The sequence below is a fragment of the Montipora foliosa genome, chromosome 14 (genome assembly GCF_036669935.1).
Source record: "Montipora foliosa isolate CH-2021 chromosome 14, ASM3666993v2, whole genome shotgun sequence".
NCBI classification, from domain to species: Eukaryota; Metazoa; Cnidaria; class Anthozoa; order Scleractinia; family Acroporidae; genus Montipora; species Montipora foliosa.
Genome location: NC_090882.1, coordinates 1,101,319 through 1,125,025, shown reverse-complemented (window position 1 = coordinate 1,125,025; position 23,707 = coordinate 1,101,319). Strand labels below are relative to the sequence as shown.

The 23,707-nt window shown below is 40.0% G+C and overlaps 1 protein-coding gene and 2 long non-coding RNA genes across 7 annotated transcripts in view; 1 reads left to right on the top strand and 2 right to left on the bottom strand.

Annotated features, from left to right (window-relative positions):
- LOC137984754 (D(1A) dopamine receptor-like) overlaps nt 1-15,284 on the bottom strand; it is a 20,941-nt gene extending 5,657 nt beyond the window's left edge. The window contains exon 1 of one of the 5 annotated variants that reach the window (XM_068832017.1): nt 15,167-15,284. The gene's annotated coding sequence lies outside the window, so the exon portion shown is untranslated. Of the gene's footprint in view, nt 1-4,699; nt 4,860-5,493; nt 5,685-10,837; nt 11,006-14,198; nt 14,251-15,166 lie in introns of those variants that run through there. The other 4 variants (XM_068832020.1, XM_068832014.1, XM_068832015.1 and 1 more) reach the window with 4 other exon arrangements.
- Nucleotides 5,695-7,132, top strand: LOC137984755 (uncharacterized). The gene is made up of 3 exons (XR_011119165.1): nt 5,695-5,890; nt 5,973-6,127; nt 6,537-7,132. It is a non-coding gene; the product is annotated as an uncharacterized lncRNA (long non-coding RNA).
- A 7,229-nt stretch (nt 15,285-22,513) lies between the features above and the next one.
- LOC137985113 (uncharacterized) lies at nt 22,514-23,631 on the bottom strand. The gene is made up of 2 exons (XR_011119236.1): nt 23,476-23,631; nt 22,514-22,788 (listed from the first exon to the last, which is right to left on the bottom strand). It is a non-coding gene; the product is annotated as an uncharacterized lncRNA (long non-coding RNA).
- Between the last annotated feature and the right edge of the window lie 76 nt (nt 23,632-23,707).

Here is a 23,707-nt window from a genome sequence, read left to right as displayed (position 1 = left end):
CTGATTATTAAAAATGTTGCTAATGGTTCCTTTTCCCTCTATTTCGTTCCATTTCATTTCCCCCTGATCTTTTTCTGTTCTACGTTATATAAGGTGTTGAAGTCGTCGTACTATCTAGATTTCCGCCAAACTTGGCACAATAGACCACTTTCGATATATTAAAATTCAGCTTGATAGTGAGGCTTAGAGGACCCAACTACTCGCAAAAGAAATAAACATTGTTGGTGTTCCCTAGGCCTCGCTGCCAAGCTGATTTTAATATATCGAAAGTGGTCTATTGATATTCATAGACAGGACATTAAAAAATTGCAGTTAAAAAGATGAAGTCACCGTACTTGTTTTCGCGCTGCATGCCCTTTATTTTAAGTGTTTTTACCGAATTACGCGAGAAACGTTCGAAACTTGATCAACCGGAAAAATTGTAGTTATATGGGATAAAACACGTGCGGGACCAAGCGAGAAATCCCGAGCGGGCAGTCGAGTTCCATCTGCCCGTTCGGGTAGCCAATCACAGCGCGGGATTTGGTTCATCTTGCCCGCTCACGGCGCTAGTCATATAACAATGAATATTACTGAAAACTTGAGCCTACTTTCAGGAAAGTCATTTCAAATTGCTCATCTTGGGAAAAAAAAAGCAAATTGGACCGCTGCATCATCACCTCGCACTCAGTGTTAGGCTCCAAATGCAATTTTCACGTCATTTTTATATAAATACTACAACTTCTATTGTCCAACTTTTTTTCTCCTTAAAATGTGGTTTCCGTGTTCCTATTACGGGTATATAACACCATTAAAAAGAGGGTGTCACCGAGCTCGCTCAGGAGAAAATAACCATTCCTTGCCAGATTGAGCTTGGCGTAGTGAAAATCTGCCATTTTATCAATACGAGCGAGCTAATGCGCGCGCCAATGACGCAAGAAATTATGCGCAGTAGGGTTGCGCAATGCAAAACGAGGGAATAACCGTAGGAAATTTTTTTCGCACAAAATATGGAACGTTCCATCGTGTTGCTGTAAAGGTTGTAGTCGAACACTGTGCGAAGAACTGATATTAACACCAAAATGTGGAAATCTAAAATTCTGGACGGAACCAAAGGCTAAAAAAGCTTGGTTAATAAAAAAAAAACAAACAAACGAGAGGCAATGTGTCGTTAAATTTGAATTCCATATGAGAAGCAAGGCGTCGCTTATCTACCATTCCGTTGGTTGACTGAAATCGGACTATAGAGAGGCAGGTCGTGGCTTTAACCTCTACCGCTACGTCGGTCTTCAACTAACTTAGGAAAAAGTGCTACCTTCCTTATTTTATCTGAAAATGACCATACCTTCAAATCTCGGATATTGATTATAAACGGTAGTTCCGTCAGTCTCAGAAGGTCTGTCAGAGACTTTGTAGGACGTTTTACTTGCTACGAGTAGGGTAGGTTGGTCTTATTAACGGGGCCACAGTAATAGAACAATTTCGATATATTAAAATTCAGTCCTAAACAAAAGGCATCATCTCGAGGCTCTGGGGAATAAATATAAGGATTTGTATGAGTTTATTCCCCAGAGCCTCGAGATGATGCCTTTTGTTTAGGACTGAATTTTAATAGCTGCACGGCGAAGCTAATAAACTAAACTAGACCTTTGTTGGATTTGAACTCTCGATCTCCGAGAAATAGGATTTAATTGATAGGAAATGAGATGGCGAGAATGAGAGAAATACTCTCCTGATTGGGGAGATTAAAAACCGAATGAAATTAAAGTGAAACAATTCAAATTGTGTTAATTTTTTAGAGGAAAAACTGGAGTAGCTGGTGAAAAAACCTCTCGGAGCAGAGTAGAGAACCAACAAACTCAAGACGCAAAATGGCATCTTGTCCGGGAGTAAAACCCGGGCCAAATTGGACGAAGGCGACCATTGTCACCACTGCCAACTCTGTATCCCATAATTTGTTTTGCATACGCGAGGAGACTCAATAGACCCTTTTCATAATGGCGCCTAATCTCGATTTCCAGCCGTTTCAGGAGTGCGGTTTCAGGTGTGGTGTGGGGCAACGAACGCGAGCTCCCAAAATGGCTGGAAATCGAGCCTAAATGACGGTAAAGACTTGTTTCCATATCTCAAAGTGCCCTTGGACCTGAGGTGCCTGGGAAGGAAATTAAATGCTAGCCTTAGGCCTAATTAGGCCAGTCTTCTATTTTTATGATAATTAGCCTTACTAGCCTCGTTAGCATGTGCAAAATTCAATAGAATTTTTACTTTAAGTGGGGTTGGTAGGGCTAATTAACATACATACAAAACAACAATCAAATCGTCCGCCATTATGCAAAGGGTCTATACCTAAGCCGTATTGCTGGAACTGAAAGGTCAAATGGTCACAAATTCTCAAATGATAGCGTAACCGACAATTTTTATTAACTCTGATGACTTCCGGGATCTCACTGGTATCACTGTGGTAGAATCATATTTCAAAGCGATTTGAAAACCGAAATGGTTGAAAAATATACTATGAAGTCACTTCTGTGTTACGTCAGTCAGGAATGGAATGAAAATCATTTTCATGTTAATGTCACTCTTCTGTCAACGCGCCGGGAAGCAAGAGTTAGCATACACTTATTTCATCATGCAATTACAAATTTGTACTACATACGAACTATTGCAGTGACCTAGTCGCGGGCCGACTTTGAGATCAGAGAATTTAAGCTTTTAAAGATACGGGCAAATTATCCTGTAAATGCATGGGTACGAACGGCTTTTCATAAAAGATAGAAAATAAATGTTTTTTTGCGTATTCTTGTAGATAGACTTGCAACAAGTCGACCTTACGAGAATCCCAGGAGAAAATGTTTTGGCGAGCGAAGCGTGATGTTTTTGGACGCGAAGCGCATGAACGAGCGACGAAGTCGCGAGAGGTCGACCTTCGTCCCGCGCGCCATCTACAAATTTAAAATGTGGTCATTTCACGTTGTTGTTTTGTGGAATACGGCAAAGAAATGCACTGAAATGCGTGCCGCACGAGCAGCACGATTATTGTTCCTCCGTTCAACCAATCATATTCTTGCTTTTTGGCGTTGTCATTGCCGTAGCCGACGCGGTTGCTTAATCTCCTTATCATAAGCTTACGACGGGTTCTCGCGAAAGTAACCTAATAGTGGCATTGTAAATAGGTGAATGTAAGATCAAAAACTGGATATAGAATGTTACAGCTTGAATTGTCGAAAAGCCACAACATTGAAGTGCTGTAATATATACTTGGTAATCAATCCAGCCAACTATAGATCAATCAATCGATTAAATATTTGAAACGGTTCGGATCTCGATAAGGTGTTGAGTTGGTCCACGAAGCGACTATTAACTTTAGCAGGTCATACACACTTACACTTGTTGTTTATGTGTTATGCATATTTATGAAGTTTTGGAGTACAATGTCCGTGCACACAACACAGGGCCCTATCTGGGTCTATTTGTCAAGGAATCGAAACTGAAGATATCTGATTATTTTTAGATGCGCATTTCACAATACGGCTTGAATGCTGACAGATTTTTACAAAAATTGCCTTCCATTTATCGGCTTCAAGTTCTTCCACCAATAGGAGAATCAAAATGTCTTCCCTGTCGATAACAAATGAGGGCTCGTGGATGAAACTATTCATGTTTGGTTGATGGCTAGAGGGCAATTTAACCAACTCTTTGTCGTTTTGAGTCTGCCCAAATTTACATAAGGAAAAATATACTTTAAAAAACACTTGTAAAGAGATTAATTTCCTAACGTTTCGGGAACACATGCGATACATGTATTAGCTACAACCTTGGCAAACCTGTTCAAAAACAATTAACACTTCCAAAACTAAACTTCCACAAAGTTCGATGTGACACGCGATTTAAAACGCTGTGTCTTGCACAGTAACCTAATTCGTCGTTGAATCATGAACAATACGAATTTGACTGTTCAGTTCAAGAGGTGTACATGTAAAAGATTCGGGACATTCTTCATGCTAAATTAGGTTAATATCGCAAACATTTATTGCGAAGGAATCGAAATGGAATTGAAAGTTAATGTTCTCAATTAACGTGGATACAATTTCGGTTCACTTCAAAGAACATTAAGGTTAGATGCGGAAAATGGGGCATAATGGACACAGAAAGCATGTTAATTGTTAAAGTTCAATACTTGTCATGTGTAATTAATTGTTAGCTGAATTGTGGCAGAGTTGTCAATTCTCAATCAATGCCATCAGTAATTGCGAAATTTCTATCTACAGTGTATGTAAAAAAAGTATCGGCAAACTCTCACGCAAAAGATAAATCCAGTCGACAGAAGGAAATAACTGTAAAAAAGTACTAGTTGCCCGAGGAATTTGGTTAAGATTGCTCAGAATTCCTTAATGAAAACTTCAAACCTATGTTGCAACATTAAAATAGACCATAGGTACTTGAAATAACATTATCGATTCATTCTTTCGGGTTATGTGGTCGTGTAGATAACCTCCATAACACAGATGATTAAGAAAATCGCCACGTCAAGTAATCAAGACACGGTGATCAGTTTCCTCCAGGAATCTTCGCAATTCGATGAATTCCCTTTTAACACCCATTCTATTTCTCTCTTAAGGCTATTCAGAAAGCATTGATTGTGCACGATCGAGTGGATACCGAACGCTGATTGGCTTAAAAGGAGATCTTCTTCGTTCAACGGAGAAAATTGCCAACATACCGTTAAAATCTTCCCTGACTTCGTCTTCCTAAACTTCAATCTTTACTTGAAGCAAAATACCACAGTGTGTCTCTTTGTTGTTCGCGTCACGTAGTTTTCTGTACGTCTGTTTATAAAAATGCGACAAGGCGCTGCCATGTTTGAATAACCAAACAAAGAATGCACTTTCACTGAAATTCTTGGTGTGATGGTCGCGGTTAATTAATATCTCACCGGGTCAATAATAAAAGACATCAGTATTCTTTTTTTTCCTGTAATTCGATGAAAAAACAACTCAACGCTATCAAGAGTCGCACGAAAGGTGACTCAACCGACTTCCAGGCTCCTCCATAGAATGGGTAAATCGCTCTTAACAAGCCCTGAAGAAGCGGTTGGCTTCGTTGCGGTCGTCCATGTTTTCAGAAACAAAAATCTCTATGGCACTCAAGCCACCCAAGATTACTTAACGTTAACTGCTCGAGTTCGATAGAAAGGGCATAGAAGATATGGAATACAGAGAGAAATTTCAAGTTAACTTAAAAAAAACAGAACTGATAAATCTGGCTAACATCCAAATTTACGAGAGTTTGAAAACTTCGGCTGAGGCGTTAGGTCATCGGCATGGCATGCTTAATATTGGTAGTAATTTGCTACAATTACTTGTTTTGGGATATTAGCATTCGCAGGACATTTTTGCAATGTTGGTTTCAGTTCATAGTTTATAAAACTTATCGCAGAATCGAACAAAAGTTATCAGACACTAAGTTCATTTATGCCTCACTATGATAGCTGAACATGGTGATCGTTTACAGTACCTTGATAGTTGTAACCACTTCTCGTTCCTGCCAAACTGATACGTAAAATATAATCTTTGGAGTTCAATAAGAGATCGTTTGGGAAAAAGCTACAATTCTTTCGTGAAATTCAGGCCTTGGCGTTTTTGCAATCAGAAACATCTTCAACGGTTACAACTTGTTTCGCTGATAGCTCGGAGAGCAAAGGTGCATTTCCTGATTTCCCTAAATTGATAAAATCTTGAAAGATTTTTGTCCCTTAAAAGGAGCAATTATCACACAGATCTTTCAGACAAAAGACAGTGGGAAGACAGGAAACAGCTCTTCCTTTAGGCAGTAAGGTGTTTAACCAAATGAATGTTATTTAGCTTGGCAGTTCTTACAGCATTTGTATCGTCCGTGGGAACAAAACTAAACGGTATCTAATAGCTTCAATTAATGTTACATGAAAATCAAGGAATTCGTTTTAAGACATTCCGCTTCGCTGCTTGCTTGAATAGGACTTGCCAAGTTGTCTCGAAAGGGTGTGGGTGAAGTCAACATCTCATCATGCAAGGGCGTGATGCGCATGGGAGACAAGAATGTTTGTCGTTTCTCCAAGGTTTCCAACCTCTGGCGTCCGGGACAAGAATACCAAAATTTAAGCGGCTTAAAGGTAATGGTTAAGGTTGCATGATTTCCCATTCCATTTGATTTACGTGTGATCCAGAAGTTCATTTTACGCCAAAGGCTTAAAATAGCAAAACAAAACATATCAAAGATAAGCAAGAAAATCAGTCAGCGACTGGGGAGCTTAAGAAAACACAACTACAACGCCGTCGATGAATGAAAATTTTCTTCAAGAGTCTCTCGCAATTCTTCCATTTCGTTGTACAATATAAGTGGATTGAAAACTTAGCGGAATCGAAAATATATCGCAAGATTACGCCCTCTTGTTCATTTAGTACACAAGGGGGGCGTCGCGGATTGTCACGAACGGTTCTAATTAAGTAAAGATAGAAAATGAACGATTCATTGTTGTTCGCTCACGTCGTCATCAAAACCTTACATTTGATGTTTTGCAGAGTACGACAGAGAAAGAAAAGGAAAGAAAAGGAAAGGAACTTAATTTAAGTGTTAGGAACGTTCCAAACGCCGCTCCGGAGCAACGACTGATTCATACGTCGTACCTATGGGTCGCACCAAACTAACGATTAGGTAAGGGCTTAGGTATGGGTTATATAACTTCTAAGATCACTGTAAGATTAGGAAACTTATAAATTGTCTTAATTTATGCGTTTCGTTCGTCTCATGACCAGAACGTCGTATGAATCAGCCGTCGCTCCATGGTCGCATAATGCGACAGAACCTGTCGAACTTAACGATGTTGACCGCTCTTAACTGACCTAGCCTGCCGGACCAAACTGATTCAAACGCCGCTCTTCTGCCGTGCTTAACTGAACAGATAGGTTCCGCACATGACTGGAGTGGCGTTTGGAACGGGCCTTAGTCCTTCTAGTGCCGGAGCACTAATTGGGGACACTGTCAACTGGGATTAACAATTTTTAAAGCAAATCAAGTAAAAAGTGCAAGGAAAGGTTACGTTTATACAAACGTTGGCCGTGTAGCACTTATATTTTAAACAGAGTTAACTGAATAGAGTGTAATGTGAAGTGCTAGATTTCTATCCCATATGAACCATGTGAGCGTTAGCCCTATGGGCCCACACAAGGACAGAGAAAACCTCTGACCAGGGTGGGAATTGAACCCACGACCTTCGGGTTCGATCTCCGCCGCTCTACCGACTGATTCCCACCCTGGTCAGAGTTTTTCTCTGTCCTTGTGTGGGCCTATTTCCATCAGTAGGGCTAACGCTCACATGGTTCATATGGGATAGAAATCTAGCACTTCACATTACACTCTATTCAGTTAACTCAAGTAAAAAGTGGTTGCTTTTTGAGGAAAGGGGAAAACCGGACTAGCCGGAGAAAAACCTCTCCGTGCAGAGTAGAGAACCGGGAATCGAACCAGGGCCACAATGGTTGGAAGCGAGTGCTCTCACCACTGCGCTATCTCTGCACTGAAACAATTAGTTCTCTTTGTGTGGTGTTGCCATGGCCTTAATTTCGGAGCTACTATGCAAAGACGATTCATTAGAGTGTTGTGCGAACTGTTTCCGTGAAATACACAAGTTTACCTCAAGAACTTTTGTTACGTTATATTTGGCTATGAAAAAAGAACATTTGTGTTTCGTGCGTCTGAATATGTCCGCTTATCTTGTCTCACGGAAGAGGCATTGTGAAATGCGAAGAACTTTATCTCCCAAAACATATTTTAAATGTCAAGGTTAAGCCTAGGAAAGAGGATTATCAAATTTATAAAACGCTACAGTATTCACACTTTTGAGTCAAAAGTTGGAAATCGACAAGCTATCAATCAATTACAACTTTCGAGATAAAGAGGCTATCATAATTTTTGGTTGCCGACGATGTTTTCTGAGGAGTGTATGAGTTACTGTGTGTTAGTATATACGAACTTAACAGTTACTTCAGTTTAGAGAGATCATAAATACAAACACAAAGCAACATTATTGAAAGGGTTCGTCGCTTGCAGGATTAAAAATAACAATCTTTTTAGTTTAAAAGCGCTGCTTCCCGAGCATCACCATTTGCGCACACGGAACCTGTCCCGGAAACTGCCGAACTACAGCCGTTTATACGGAAAGACGGCTGTGTTCGAAGGCTACCCGGCAACTACACATTTTCCCACCAATCAAATCCTAATACCATATTTCCAAGTACAAGCAGGTGAATTATTTTCAAATGCTAAAAACGAAACAAGAGTTTCTAAATAGGCTCTAAGACTCCCATGAAAGGGGTCACATGTTGACCGTCAAAAAGCCTGTTCTTCTCCATGAACCAATTAAATGTTATAGAAACCATAATGTTGGTAGTTACTGACTAGAATCTTCTAATTAAAGGCAGTATCTCAACATCTAAATGCTCCAGCACTCCACAAAGTCCCCTTTGACTAATGGATGTTTCGGCTAACTTGGCGTCATACACCGTAAGCCCTTTGAAACGTCACTGCTGGAAAATTCAGGCCAGACCACAACACGGGGAACTCGGTGCCCTGCACGTCTCATAGAGTTTATGAACAGGGGTTGTGCGACTGGGACTACGGCCCGGGCTATAGTCCTTATCATAGTTAATAGAGGGGAATGGTTATGAAAGCCGACAAATTTCTTTGTTGTAGGTTTTTGTTCTCTTTTTTGGCCTTGACCGTGCACAAAACACAATAGTTGTTTACTCCGTACTGAGGAACTAGCCAATAGAAACGTGTTGGTTACGTAATTCATGCATAGTGTATGAGCGCAAAACAAAAGATTGTGCACGGTCGTGGACTTTCCAACCTAAATCTTGGTATCTTTGTTTGCTCCTTGATGTTTGCCGAGCTTCCAAACCAGTCCACTCTATTAACTATGTCCTTATCCATTAAGACTTGAAAGTATAACCATTTTCAGATGTCATCATTACAAAGGCAGTACCTTTCTCATAAGTTATAACGACCCTGACAGTTGGTCTACTGAGCTGGAGTTGAACTCACGACCTGCGGTACAGTAGTCCGAGCCAACGGAGAGCCAGCGAGCCAACATGCGAGCCACGCAGTTATTGAAAGCTAACCGTTTTAAAATGGAAGCTTAGACTTAAATACTGTTTATCAGCGCTATTTGAAATGGGTGCTTAGACTTAAATGGGAGACTCGCATGGCTCGCTGGCTCGCAGTTTGCCAAGACGGCCAACGGGTCGGCTCTTTGATCGATGACACCCACTATCATAGACCTTTCTAATGTTGGTCCATGTTGAACAAGATGCCGGTAACCACATGAAATATTCAAAGACGATATGGCAGTCAGTGGCACCTAAAGGCAATTTTGACATTTTCTGAATAAAGTGGTATATTCCGGTTGTTTTTCTTGCAAACGAAAACCACGTAACGACAGGAAACTGATACCAAAGATTCAGTTAAAATTTCACTTAAAACAACTGGTGATTTCAGTTTTTTTTTTCGTCCTCCCAAACATCATTTTTTATCGAAATTATTCCTTGCTTGCCATCAGGTAGGCTGAGATGTATGCTAAACAAGCCAAAGCTGTTGGTAAAATTGCTTTCGGGGTTGGTTTACTAAAACGGGAATCAAATGAAGTGAGATTCACTTTGTTTGTTCGAGTTTGGTAGAAAAGCTCGATTAGGTATTAAATACTTAGAAAACGAGTATTTGATCGGATTTGCTGATCCGATCTAATTGCTACCACATTCTGCGGGGAAACAAAGAGGAATTGTTTACAAGTCTATTTCCAAAAATAAATTGTAAGGTCAGTGATGAAAACGAAAATCGGCTAAAATTACTTGCGCAACTCGCGGGGAAATGTTGACATTGCCAAGACAAAAGAATGGCAGGTTTTTATTCCTTACCGTACCTTCGAACCTTCTAGCAACTACTTGGAACGTATTAAAATCCTTGATGACATTTTTTGCGAGGGATATTTGGAGTGAACTTGAGTTCATGCAGCGAAAAACAAAAAGATTACTGAATCATTTAGATCCTATCAAGTATTTTCAACCCACAAATGTCACGCTAAATTCCAAAAGAGCCTTTGCTGACCTACATTCAATTTTAACAAATGTTAATGGAAATTTCTGAGTACTTTAAATCAGACACGAATTCTATTAACATCTTTTCTAAATGGCTTGAGTTAAACTTAAGAAGCTCTTACCAGCTAATCGCTTGGAAGATACTCGCTTTGAACCAAGTTAAGTTACCCTTTTAAAAACTGCTTGAAGACGCGAGGAAATTTAACAGACGATTGTAGGGTTTGAAAATAGGCCCTTGCCATCTTTCCTGAATTGATTATTTGCAGCGGCTATTCATTAGCAACCAGGGCATTAATGAATATACCGCTTAACTAATAATTGCCACAGACACAACTTTTTCGGCCAAAAAGCTGTAAATTGCTCATTGTTTCTAAGATACGAAAGATATTTCCGATCTCTTCTCAGGTTTTAGTCTTGAGTGTTATTACTGATACGACAATTACATGTTTAGACCCTAAATGCGTAAACATTAGGGAAAGAAAAATGCGGGTCGAGCTGATATTTGAAACCTTTTAAACACATATCCAATATCCCATTGTAGATCTATTGCACTGTGTTTTTACATCATGAGAAACTCGTCCCCGGGATCCGAAAAAAGGAAATCAAACATAACTTAACGTAGCTGGAGAGCTAAAAATACCAGATTCAATATTTTTAAACCGATCCACGTTAAGTGATATTCAATCAGCTTTTAAGATGTTGCTAAGTCAAGTGCATCGAGTAGTTCATACCTTTCTGTGTTTCCCTTGCCTTTAAAAACAAACTTCGAGGGATTAAAAACCTTTGAGCCCCCTACCAACACTGAAGGAGGTATTAAGCGGTTTACTTTCGTGATAATCTTTCGTGTTAGCATTTGACGAGGTACTGTGCCACCGTCAACTGAGGTCACTGGATAGCAAAGTGTGACGTGATGGACTCGCTGATGCGCACAATCCTTTGTCAGCGGCCCTCAAAACACAAATCACGCTTTCCTGCTTGTTACAAGAATAATTGCAAATTAATTTCTTCCAAATCACGTTAAGTAAATTGTTAAAATATGATTTTGTCACTTGTTTAAACATCCATGTAATTGCTAACATCTGTGTCTGCCATTTTTCACAAACTTTGTCAACTACTGTTAGAGTATTCTGGGATAAAGCGATCAAACATGTGTTCCAGTTTGAAAGGGAAATGTCAAAATATTTTCGCCTTAGGGTTTGCAGATTTTGCGAAGTGGTGAGAGAACTGGCCTTTCAATGTGTCGCAGGTTGTCATATCGGTTTTACCTTCTCATCACAAACTATCATTAAATTTGATTTGCTGGTTGGCGGTCTTCATAATTAAACTACAAAAAAAAGAAGGTGACACAAACACCAACCCGGTGTGGCCAAAATATCACGCATGCGCACAACCATTCCACCCGGTCAATTAGCAGCCATGGACAGCTGTTTCGGCCTTGCTGGGCCTCATCAGCATGGCGTAGCTAACATACCAGGCGGGTGTTTTAGGTACCCCTTTAAGTGGCAGCTTCACATGACAGACATGTGATAAGCTGGGTTGGGAGCAGCACAGCTCTTCTCCCACGGTAAGCGTGTGGAAAGGTGTTTCACCAAAAGAGACATTGTGTCACGTAATTTTTAAGTACAACAAAAGAGGCATAGAGACACAAACACCAACCCGGTGTGGCGAACACATCACACCGGATTGGTGTTCGTGTCACCTTGCTTTTTTTGTTGTGCTCGGCTCTGGAAGCTCATCTGACTGGTTAAGGAAGTTAATAAGTAATTATTAAACATAAATACTACAAAAGATCTTTGTTTCACCGAAAATTAATCAAAGTCTCTGTGAGACATCTCATGGTTGAAATGTAGAGCATTGGGATATATATTCTACTACGACTTTTAAGACTAACTTTGATAACTCAATGGAAAATTCAGAACTTCCCCTAAAAATAATGAAATAAGAGCGAAGGATAGATTCGAACCTGCGACACGTGGGCTTCGCGCTTCCGTTTCGAGCACATTCGCAAACCAATTCTGCCGCCCGAATGAAACCCGAGAATTTGAAAATTTGCTGTAGAGAAGAGGGTCTCGATGGGGTTAAGCGTGTGGCGTGAAACGTCCAAAAAATTAACCGTGTGTCGTGAAAAAGGGAAAAAATTAACCGTGTGTCGTGAATTATTTTGTCCAGATAACCGTGTTGTTTGTATTTTTTCCTAAGCTCTGAACAATTATTTGATGTAAAAATTAAGCGTGCTCCGTGAAATCGCGAAATTTCTAACCGTGTACCGTGTTTGCTACACCCCCATTGAGACCCTCAGAGAAGGCTGTTTTTTGTATGAAGTGCCGATTTTTTAATAAAGCACGTTTAAGGTTTGGCACTACCGGGTGATACTGTGTTACAAAGGGCAAGTTATCTTTAGCGATTTCATTCCTTTTATTCAGCGCTGATTCCCCTTCTGTGAATTTGATGTCTGATTAGAGTGTCTCAATAAGATATTTTGGATAGCCTCTAGCACGGAGACGTGATTTGAATTTGTAAAGATTCTCTTCAAAAGTTGTTCTTGAAGAATTAGTGCATAGAAGTCTTAAGGGCCTTGCCCTTCACGAATCCTTTTTTGACTCCTGGTGGGTGGCTTGAGGAAAAATGAGTGTACTGAAAGGTTTCATTCCACTTGAAGTGTGTTTTTATATCCAGAATGGATTGGTTTTGAAAGTGTTTGCCTTTGTATACAACAGTGTCTAGAGATGTGGCTTCAGTGTTTGAGATTTGATGGTAGGGTGGTGTGAGTTTGCTTGTGTGGTGAACTTGTCTATATCCGGTTTGCTGACATCCCACAACGAAAATGTTGTCCATGTATCGTTTCCAAATCATTGGTTTTATGACGCTTTTGCTGTGTCTCAAAATCGGCCATAAAGATATTTGCAAAGGCAACGGCCATTTTAGTACCCATGGCTTCGGGTACGGTGAATTTGTAGATAGTTTTTTTCCGTTGAACTGGAAAGAATTCTCTTTGAGTATGAGTCTTAGCACTTCTTTGATTTAGTTTGTGAGAATTCGAGGGTTATTTTTGTGAAAGTTTTCGTGTGCTTTGCATCCTTTAGTGATTCCCCCTTACTGTAAACCCCGTTTGAGTGGATATTTGCTCTGCAATATGCTGTGGCGATCATTTCCGTTGACAAGAAACAAAGCTAGCGGAAAAAAGGAAGCAGAAGAGTTTTCATTTTACATGGAGTCTATTGATAGTGAAATAAAAAGGCTGGTCGCAAAATGCTGTTCCGGAAAGTACCAGAAAGTCAACAAAACATGCTGTCAACGTCTTTGAAGGTGAAGAAAGTTATAAGCACACTTTAGAGATTTAATCCTACTCGAACTTAAACTGAGTCATTTTATAGAGTAGAGAATTTAATAAACTGTGTTTACTAACTATATCTAAAATAAATCAACGGTTCGAAGGAGAGGAAAATTTCAGCCGCACTGTACTTGAAAACACTGCCGTCCAGACTCAGTTTGACTTTGTCTTTCATGGTTGAATGTTTTTTCAGTAAGCAAAAAAGCGCCTTCGAGTTTTCGACTTGCATTTTTCTTGAGACCGACACTCTTTCTTTCTAGTCAAAATATGAACTGTGCATCGAAAAAACACGAAGCATCGCCATCAGATCAACACTGGCTTTTTACGAGCGGTTTTTTAGCGCGATATGAAATTTAATGGGCGGGTTATAAAATAAATAAACCCCTGTCTGGCTTGCTGGTACGTTGGCTGATAATGCCCTTGGCTGAGAGATTGTCCTCACAATTTCATATTTGCCCTCGAAGCTTTGCTTCTCTGCCAAATATTCATTATTCGGACAATATGTCAGCCGCGGACATTATCAGCCGACATACCGGGCGCCCAAAGGGTATATTTACTATTTATCGGTCTCTCAAGAGAACCTGCTCGAGAAAAACACCCCCCCCCCCCCCCCTTACACCTCTCCCTTCCCCTCAATAACGTCATCGAAGGTAACTGGCATTATAGGGATAAAAACTACAGGAATTAACGAGATACGGGAAATTTAGACCAAAAATTAATGGGATACGGGATACTAATTCCCCTTCCCTATAGGGACTCACTTGCGGTCCTATTTCGGTTCAGTTTGTTGCTTCTCTCGGGGAGGTTTCTCTCCTGATGCTCGAGCATCCCTCTCTCGTAAAAGAAAACCAACATTTTATGTAACTATAGATTAGATCAACTTGAAATTCAAAAGTTTGTTAGTGGCGACAGAGGGACAGGAGTACGCAGAGAAAACCTCGCGAAGCAGAGTGGAGAATCAACTAACTCAACCGACATATAACGTTGAGTCCGGGAATCGAAGATGGGAGACATTTTTGAAGGGCGAGAACTCTCCCGACTGCCCTAACACTGCCTCCTTCCGTCGGGAAATGAGTTAAATTAAACTTTTTTCTGAAGCTCACATGAATGTCAGCGTTTCTGACACTCCAACGGCCGGGAAAAGATATCAAATGAATGTTACGTAAGAGGAATAAGGGATTCATATTGATCTTTTAGTTTTCAGAGTTGGATAAGAATATCTTGACACCACCGGTTTAAAATTCAATGAAATTTAACCACATTGTGGTAATGCTTGAATCATTCTGAGCATCGTTATTTGGGGCTGATCTGACACAAACGATCCAACAGTTGGTCACTCGATATTGGCGTGAATTAGTTAGCATGTTCAAACTTATGTGTATGGTAGCCGTCTTTGTTCTTTCATGCTGAAAACCCATGATCTACTCATGGGTTATTCTAAAAGTGAGTTCCCTCTGGGTAGTTTCTTTTTTAAGGTTCGTTCCGAGACCAACTGTCTGTATGTGAAAATAACAGCATTCTTTCCCTGTGAGACTATGTGGTTGCTTAGCTTTCGATGGAAAATGGTACACGTTTTTTAAAGAAGTCTTACTCTGTCGCCTTACAAAAATCGATAGTGTTTAATCCTTTTGAGAGTAAATAATTAACAAATACGGTCATTGGATGCTATAACAAAAGGAAATATCCCAAGACATTTAACCGTATTTTTGTCGTAAAAGATTAAAAATACCTCGTTCACTTCCACGCGCCACTTGAACGTCTGGCCGCAGATTTCTTTGAAGCTCTGTGAGGGCCGTCAATCTTCTTGTCCAAATTCATTGTCATCGGCATTTAAAAAGATATCACAGCAGATACATCAGATTAGCAGACGTACTTTGCTCCACCCTCTCAAGATGAAATGCAACATGTACAGAATGATTGGTTGAAAAGAGAAAATATCAAATATGCTTGGCTTAAGAAAAGTTGATGAGTAAGGGCCGATTTACGCAGCACGATTTTTCGGCGCATGCGACAAGCTTACTACAGACCTATGATATAACTTATAATTGTCGCAGCGTTTTAAAACATGCATGTTTCAAAATGCTGCGACATTTTTTTCTGACGTACAGGACTGTTTTAAGAAAAGCGCAAGAGTTTATGCACAAAATCAAAGTATTTTACATTGTTAGAATAGTTATGTTACTTATTACTGGGGCAAAACCCGTAAAACTATTACAGTTAGTCTGATTATCCATCTGCTGTTTTCAATAGATTATAAATTGTAGATAGGGGATCTTCCTAGAAAAGCTCGATTAGAGCTTGCTAAGATCTCCTGCCATTATATGTGTTTTGTTAGCAGATAATTAATCCTAGAGAAATCATTACAAATGTAATATAACCGACAAATAAAAAAAAAAGAATAAAAAATAAAAAATCGTAAACGAGTTGTAGGCCTGTCGTAAGCTTGTCTCTGCGACAAAAATCGTACCGTGTAAATCGACCCTTAAGTCTTGACTGATGGAGCGTTGACTTACCTTCGTCAAACCCGCGAGGGACCGTGAATTCTAACTAGTACTTGCCTCTTCTCCTCTCTAGACATCTGCATTAAGTTCGTGGCATCAGAGTCGCAAATGTTGTAGTTACCGCGGATAAAAGGTAAAGTCACTGTATTTAACGTCGGTAGGTCCTTCAGCTACGAGGCTGGTATCAATGAAAGCCGACGGTGCGCCCTTTACCCCCCTCCCTCTGTCAGTGCTCCGTTTTAAGGGGATTTAAAGCTATAGCTACACGGATTAGAGGAGTTGAAGTCAATGGGACCTTTCGCTCCGAATGGCGCGCACTAGCCATCTGAGCCACGACTGCTCGGAACAAATAATATATGTTTCCGCCTCGCGGAACAAATAATATATGTTTAGGATAGCCTGAAGGCGCACCTCCTCAATTATCTTTTTTTTTTTTTTCAGAAATTTTCATAACAAGTCTGCCTACCATACGACTTCACTTGTAGTCCGGTCAACTCATTACTTATCAATTAGACCCGTAGCCCGCAAGGGCTACATGTCAATGGCCACGAGGCGAAGGTGATGGGGCTATTGACTCGTGGCCCTTGAGGGCAATGGGTCTAATTGTTTTAGTATCACCCAACTAGTCGGACAGAAAAGACAATCATAAAGTTAGCAAATGCAAGTTTAAAAAAAAAAGTTATTTGGGAATAAAACGAAAGAAAGCGTCATGCTTTTCTCTACTCGAGGACTATTTAATAATAGTACTCTAGTAGCGTAGCCAATCAAAATGCAGAATTTGCATTAGTCCACTAGTTGGGTGATACTAATATAAATTAGTCCATTTTCTCATGATCTTTCTTGCTCTTTTCCCCGTTTTTCGTCACCATTAATCAGCCTGTATTCTCGAACTCGTGCTGGCTCTTTCTTCCATCGCTCGTGACTATAATTTCGTTTCTTTATTCGGGCTCTTTCTTACTCTCACTCGTCGCCTTCTTACTCAGTGTTTTTTTCTCTTTCTCCATGTCTTCTTCCCTCGTTGTATGACGTATTAGGAAGACCCTTAGCTTGTTTTTGGCATGAAACTGAAGTTGAACGTACGGATTGACGGTCGCACGATGACGTCATAACCGAAAACAAAATTTCTCACGTTGATGGGTTACCATGACTAATCTCGAAAAAGACAGTCTTTTTCGAGGTCAGTGGTTACCATATTTTCTTATGCTATAATTAGACGAGATCTGAAGCGGGCGGCATAGGTCTGGGTTCGGTGACAAAACGAGTGCGTGGGGAGCAGGCTTAAGTTATCTAGCAGTGATTTACTCCCGGGTCGTAAAATTGAATGTAATGATCCTTTTTTTTTATTTCACTTGACCGATGGAGAGCGCTTCTTGAACATTAGTGGCAGGAGTTCCGACGATTCCTGGACTCAGTCAACGTCCTAGTCGTCGGTGGCTATTTCGGTTTTTCCCTCCCATAAAAACAGCATTTAACCATTGGTTTTGAGATAGCATAAAGATATATGAACAACATTAGATAACATCCAGCTAAACAACATTCCCCTTTGCAGGGCAATTTAATTGATTTCTAACATAGAAATGCGCTTTCAAGAAAAAAACACAAAGAGAGGATTCCGAAGCAAGCTTTCATCTTTTTCGCGTCCTCGCGTCCTCGCCTCGAAACCTGGCTTCGGTATGACGGTCTACATGATCGGCGCCATGTTGGATATTAAAAAAATACACGCATACGCGTCGCGCTGTGACGTTCAGTCTGACACTGAGTGAGGACACAGTGATACATTCTCGAGGCAAGATTTCTTAGGGGCTGGGAGTAAGGGAAGCTTCTCCTACACCCACTCCCTAAGCCGGAGAGCTTGCCACACTTGCTAAAACTGAGTTTCACCGCTAGAAGCGTGTGTTTTTCTCTTTGTAAGATTTAGCCTGAATCGTAAACACGACAATCCACAAGCAATCAAGACAAAAGGACGAAAAAGGCCCTGTTTACATGGAGGGAGGGTAACCCTACCTGCTTGCTAGGGTTACCCTTCTAGGATGGTCATGTTTTTGTTTATTTAAGCCATGTAAACGCTCGAGGTAGGGTTACCCTCCTAGGAGGGTCAAGTTTAGGGTGATCAGATTACTGTCACATTAGCCTGTTCCAGGCTCTCATATAGTCGAGAAAACGAAAAGAACTGCCTGTGAAAAGCGAGTGGGGGCTTGGCTCGCGGCTACTGTCATATTCCCGCCAACTACAAACATGTCTTCGCGTGGTTATAAACCTGGGGAATTACTTTGTCGAACAATGCTGGCAAGAGTGACTAATCCAAGCCGGAATGATAGAGGCAGAGATAGCCCCGGGGATAACCTTACACATGTAAACGGGGGCTATCTATTGACCCTTCTAGAAGGGTAACCCTTCCAGGAGGGTTACCCTCCTCCTGGGGTAACCCTACCTCGCATGTAAACGAAACCGGGAAAAACAATAGAGGAGGGTAACCCCCCTAGAAGGGTAACCCTTCCAGCAGGGTTACCCTCCCTCCATGTAAACAGGGCCTAAGACCCGAGGGGGCTAACATGCGACTTCTAAGATAGCTAGAGTTAAACAAACTCTTTATAATGGACATACTTATCTTGAGTGAGTTCGTGCATTTTACTACCTTGCTGCCATAGTCAATACTTATTACTGTGATCGTCCGCTCAAAACTCTTGCCTGTCATATCGCTTGTCTGATGACAATGTCAATTACAAGCATTATTCTTTAACATGAAACTGTTACATCATTTCATTTCACACAATCAGTACACATCCCGCATAGTACATCTTTGTATACGCCCCCAGGCATCTTGTTCTAAATTTGAATGATTGTAAAATCACTACCGCTCGCGGCCTGCAACTTTCATCTAACCTTCTACCGTCAAATGCATGCCTCATCCACTCCAAGAATGAGCTGGAAAAGTTAATTTTTTCTCCTTTGGATCAAACATACTTCAAATAGACCGTAAACGACGGCGTTGGAAAGAAGAGCTAAGAAGAGCGCTCCTCATGCGAAAAAACCCGATATCGAAGCCACGTCGGGAAAGTAATCTGTCTTCATTCCACGGTCCTTCTTCTTTTACTTGATTTCTTTCTTAATTTGGTTGGTAAAGGCTTTTTCATGATGTTCTTTTCTTTTCTTGTTTTTGATTTCTTCATAGGGAGGAATGGCGTTGGAATTCCCAAACAGTGCTTTTTTCAATAGCGAGTGTTTACTCAATGACCAAATGAAGACACTGGTTCGATTGATAAATGCTTGGCACAACGGCCGCTTGAACACACTGGTTCGATTCACAAAATGTTTTGGCACAATGGCCGATTGAACACACTTGTTTGATTCACAAAATGTTTTGGGACGACTGAACAAACTGGTTCAATCATCGCAGGCGGAAAGGATTCCAAACTAAATGTTTGCTCTCGTCGCAAAATGAGAACTACGTCATCGTGGCCGAGTGGTAAAACGCGCTTTCAGAATGCCAGGAAGTTGGGGAAAGTGTGGGTATTCTAGTCGCCATAAGGGAGTTACGAAATACTGAAGGGCATAAAATTAAATTTTCGATCGGAGCTTAATTCAGTATTCGTGGAGTATGCACATTTGAGACTACGGAGAAGGAGAAAGAGGAATTCGACTGGTTTTATGACGTGGTTTTCCTGTGGCAAACCACGTAATTAGTATTTTGACTTGTATCTCTGTCAATAGTTGCGTCCATTTCAGTTACATTTGAGTACATTTCCGTTTCGTACAGTTCACGGAACGACCCGTTTTGGAGCTGACGCTCGACATCTCTTAGTGTGAATGAATTAAAATGGATTAACTTTTTTATACAAGGTAACAATTTCGACATAAGATTGGTTTTCAAATTAGCCGTGTTCCTATCTAATGTAATCCAAGAAATTCCGCTGAAATACACTCAAGCAGATAGTAACTAAATACAAGAGCTAAAAACTTGTAATTACAACTGTTAAAAATATAATAGCGGAGCTCCGCGCGCGCCGAAGGCGCGCGCGCGCGGAGCACCATAGTTAAGAAAATGTGGTAACCCATCGATGTGAGAAAATTTGGTTTTATAGCCATGACGTCATGAACGTCCGTACGTACAACGTACGTACGTACGTGCGTACGTCCGTCCGCCCCTTCATGTATGCCAATGTGACCAGTACACCTAACCATATCACGGGCTCAAGTTTAGAGCTCATCAAGGAGAACACAGCGGTCAAACGTCTGCGCATGCCCAAATGGATATTTTTTTTTGCCAGCCGCGCGCCAATTTCCCGCGCAAAATTTTAAAGAAAGACATTGGAAACGACCGGTGTAACGCAAAATCTACGAAACAAAACTGAAACGTTCATAGAAATCTGTAAAAGGAAAAAAGAAAAGGTAAAAGGAAAACTTAAGACTTTCCAGACACAAAGTTTATTAAATTACCGGTATTCTGTTAATTTACCATTTCGTTTTGAGCTTTACCAAAAAAGTTATACGTCTTCAAAAACGGCGTCATGCTTCGAGCTGACAGCGTAGTATATTTTTATTTGTTATTATCAATCATACAATGCGTGACACCGGAAGCTGACAGCAAGCGGTGTTTAAACGAAGGAAAAACTCGTAAAGAAAAAGAAAATTGCAGTCATTCGGCTTGGCTCAGACGAGCTGACAAAACATTGCCAAGGGCTGGAGGGGTTCCGTCGGGATCGTGGATTTGTTTGCGGCACAGTAATGAAATCCATCGAAACAATAAACTATGTTTACTGAACGGTTTTACCAGGTCTTCGAAAAGGTTGAAAAAAAAAATTACCAGATTACAGACCTGGGACAAACTGGTGTTGTAAATGCAAACTTGAGGCCGACAAAAGCTTTATTGATCACGTTAAATACATTCCATGGAAAAGAAAGGACTCCAACAAACAGAAGATAGAACACTTTTTAAGTCTGACATTTCACGAATTATTTCTGTTAGCCCGTTGTACAAGTTAAACCATAAACAAATATATATATATAAACGAGGAAAATGTCACTTATTGGATGCGGAGGGCCTACGAAAAGAGGAACAGTGCCATGAAAATACTGACCAATAAAGAGGCAAGTCTAGTTGTGTATATATTTCTTTCTAACTTTTGATATCCAGTCGATATTATTTACTTATATTACATTCACATGTTTAATCAAAAGTAAATCATAAGAACGATTAAATCGCTTTAACTTCTCAAGGCTCTTGCAAACTCTTTTCTTTACATATTTCATTTTTTCCGAATCAATTTAGCCAGTAATTATTATGTTAGTGGCCAGATTAAATCAAACCAAGGCATATTAGATATCCAGAAAGGAAAAGAGAAGGAAAACAGTATTTTGCCCTCTTGTTTATTTACTACTCCTAGCAAAAGCCAGAGTGTAAAACTGGAACTGTTTTTTAATGATAATTTTAGCATCACTATTTTAGAGCCTTCAATTGGAGAATTGATTGAAAGAGTTCAGATGGCAGTTGGTAGTCATTATTAAAACAGTGGTTTGCCCTTGTAGGAGGTGAGTGCCATGAGGAAGTTTACAGAGCTTCAAGTGAAGTACCTGAATAGACAATTTTACAGTTGTAGCTAAGCTGCCTGGCCTAAGAATGGAAGCGAGGCTGCCGGTGACCCTGTTTTGATACAAACCTTTGTGCTTTTCTAATGTTAATGAAGACTACATGTAATTTGAATCACAACAACACAATTTACATGATAAAAGCAGTGAGGTCTGTATCGATTCAAGGTCACCGGCAGCCTCGCAGCCATTCATAGGCCAGGTCACTGAGCAAACAACTGTAAAATGGCCTATTGTTTAAAGCTGTCTTTAAAACAATACTTCGGGAAGACTCCAGACTGTCACAAGACAGAGGATACCTCCAAGAATAAAGAACAGTTGCCCTCCTTCATATAATAGCATATTTCAGTTGTGAATAAACATGAATTAATCTGAACCAATAAAAGGGTACATCTCAAAAATCTGAAATAAATTTCCATGTTTGCATAGATCACAGATTACATGTCCTTTGCAAAAAAGACTTGGGTCTCTACATGCATCAGCACTGTTGAGATACTTTGCAGTGGATTTTGCAACAGCTGGTATGTACTGGTGAACATCGAGAAGGGCAGATGCCATATGCGTCGCTTTTGACAACTATAGATTATCTGGTATGCAAAGGAAGGGAGACTTAATGTAAAGGTGGTATCGTAAAATATCACCTGTAAGAAATTTTCACCAAAGGTCTTAAAAACCATCACAAGTCATTTCTTAGTCAGCCAACAACTGAGGGCAAACGATACACAGAAGCAAATCAAACAGTTCAGGTATAGTGTGAATAATAATATATTATTTATTTCCTTTCTTGAGCCCTTCATTTTAATCATGCCTGTAGTGAGTCTAAATTAAGAGACATTTCAATAATAATAATAATAATAATAATAATAACAAACAACAGCAAAAGAATAATAATAATCTTGAAAATAACAGTAAAAATTCCTTTGTTTTCTATACAATCTGCTGCCTTGTGTTACTCCGTAAGAATTAAATCTTGATCGCTTTTGAGAATGAGAAGGTTACACAAATTTAATAATTGTGGAGCATAATACAGGGAACAGTGCAAATGTACATTTCAGTTTCTTAAAATCCAGAAATCTGGTAATAAATTAGCATGTTCACTGTGATATGCTACATTGCATCCTATTTTATCCCTGAAAGCAGTTCCACATGACCATCTGGTTTGTTGCTTGAGATGGAAAACTGTTTGTCCTGACAGTCACTTCCATTTCCCTCATGGTGTCATAGTTGCTAGGTGTGACATATCAGGAAGAGAGGCTAGGCATTTCTGGCAAAAATTAAACAAGAACTGTCATTACAACACAATTTATGTTCTCTTACATTTGCAACATTTCTGTGACTAAAGACCAGTTATTTTGCACACACAGTGTAGCGTACAGAACGAATTTCAAAAGAGATCAATTAGCATTACTTAAAACCTCTTACAAAAGGAAGAATGGTGAAGTTCAAGTGTTGAACAAATAAGAGAACATCTCTGGAAATAACAGGTACTTCAAAACAAAAAACAATACAACTACACAGAAGCATTACTTAAACAAAATAAAACACGATAGATCGAAAGAACTTTTCATTTCTTAAAATGAAAAAAGAGGAGAGCATTCAGTATTTCTGTTGCAAAATAAATTAATTTATAAAACATGCCTATGCACTTAACTCAAGAATTGTACGTAAGCTTTAAGGATGATATGAATGATGTAATATTTACACAGCTTCTCAATCAAATCACGAGAAGAACACGGCATTTCACCTTTCTTTACATGTAACTTACAATGATTGCCAATGCTGTGTCTTCTCATGCATGAGTGCCTTAGTGTTATAGACCATCATAGACCATGCTAAATCGAACGCATCGTACGATCAGCTGTTATTACTTTAGTTTAAAGTACTGTTTGACATCACTTCTACATGTGGCTACTGTATGCCGGTCTCAATAAAAAAATATGTACAGACTTACTCGCTTGTGTGGTCGTTTTTAACTCCAGTGAAGCGACTTGAGAGTCACAACTTAAACCCACGAGGTCGCACCGCCATTTTGGCCGCCTGTTCGCCCTTCTTTTCACTCCAACGCTCGCACATGCGCAGACGTTTGACCGCTGTGTTATCAAGGAGGCAATACTCCATTTGACACTAACTGGTTTACAGCATACATCTTTGATATTGGACATCAATGTTATGGTCAACTGACA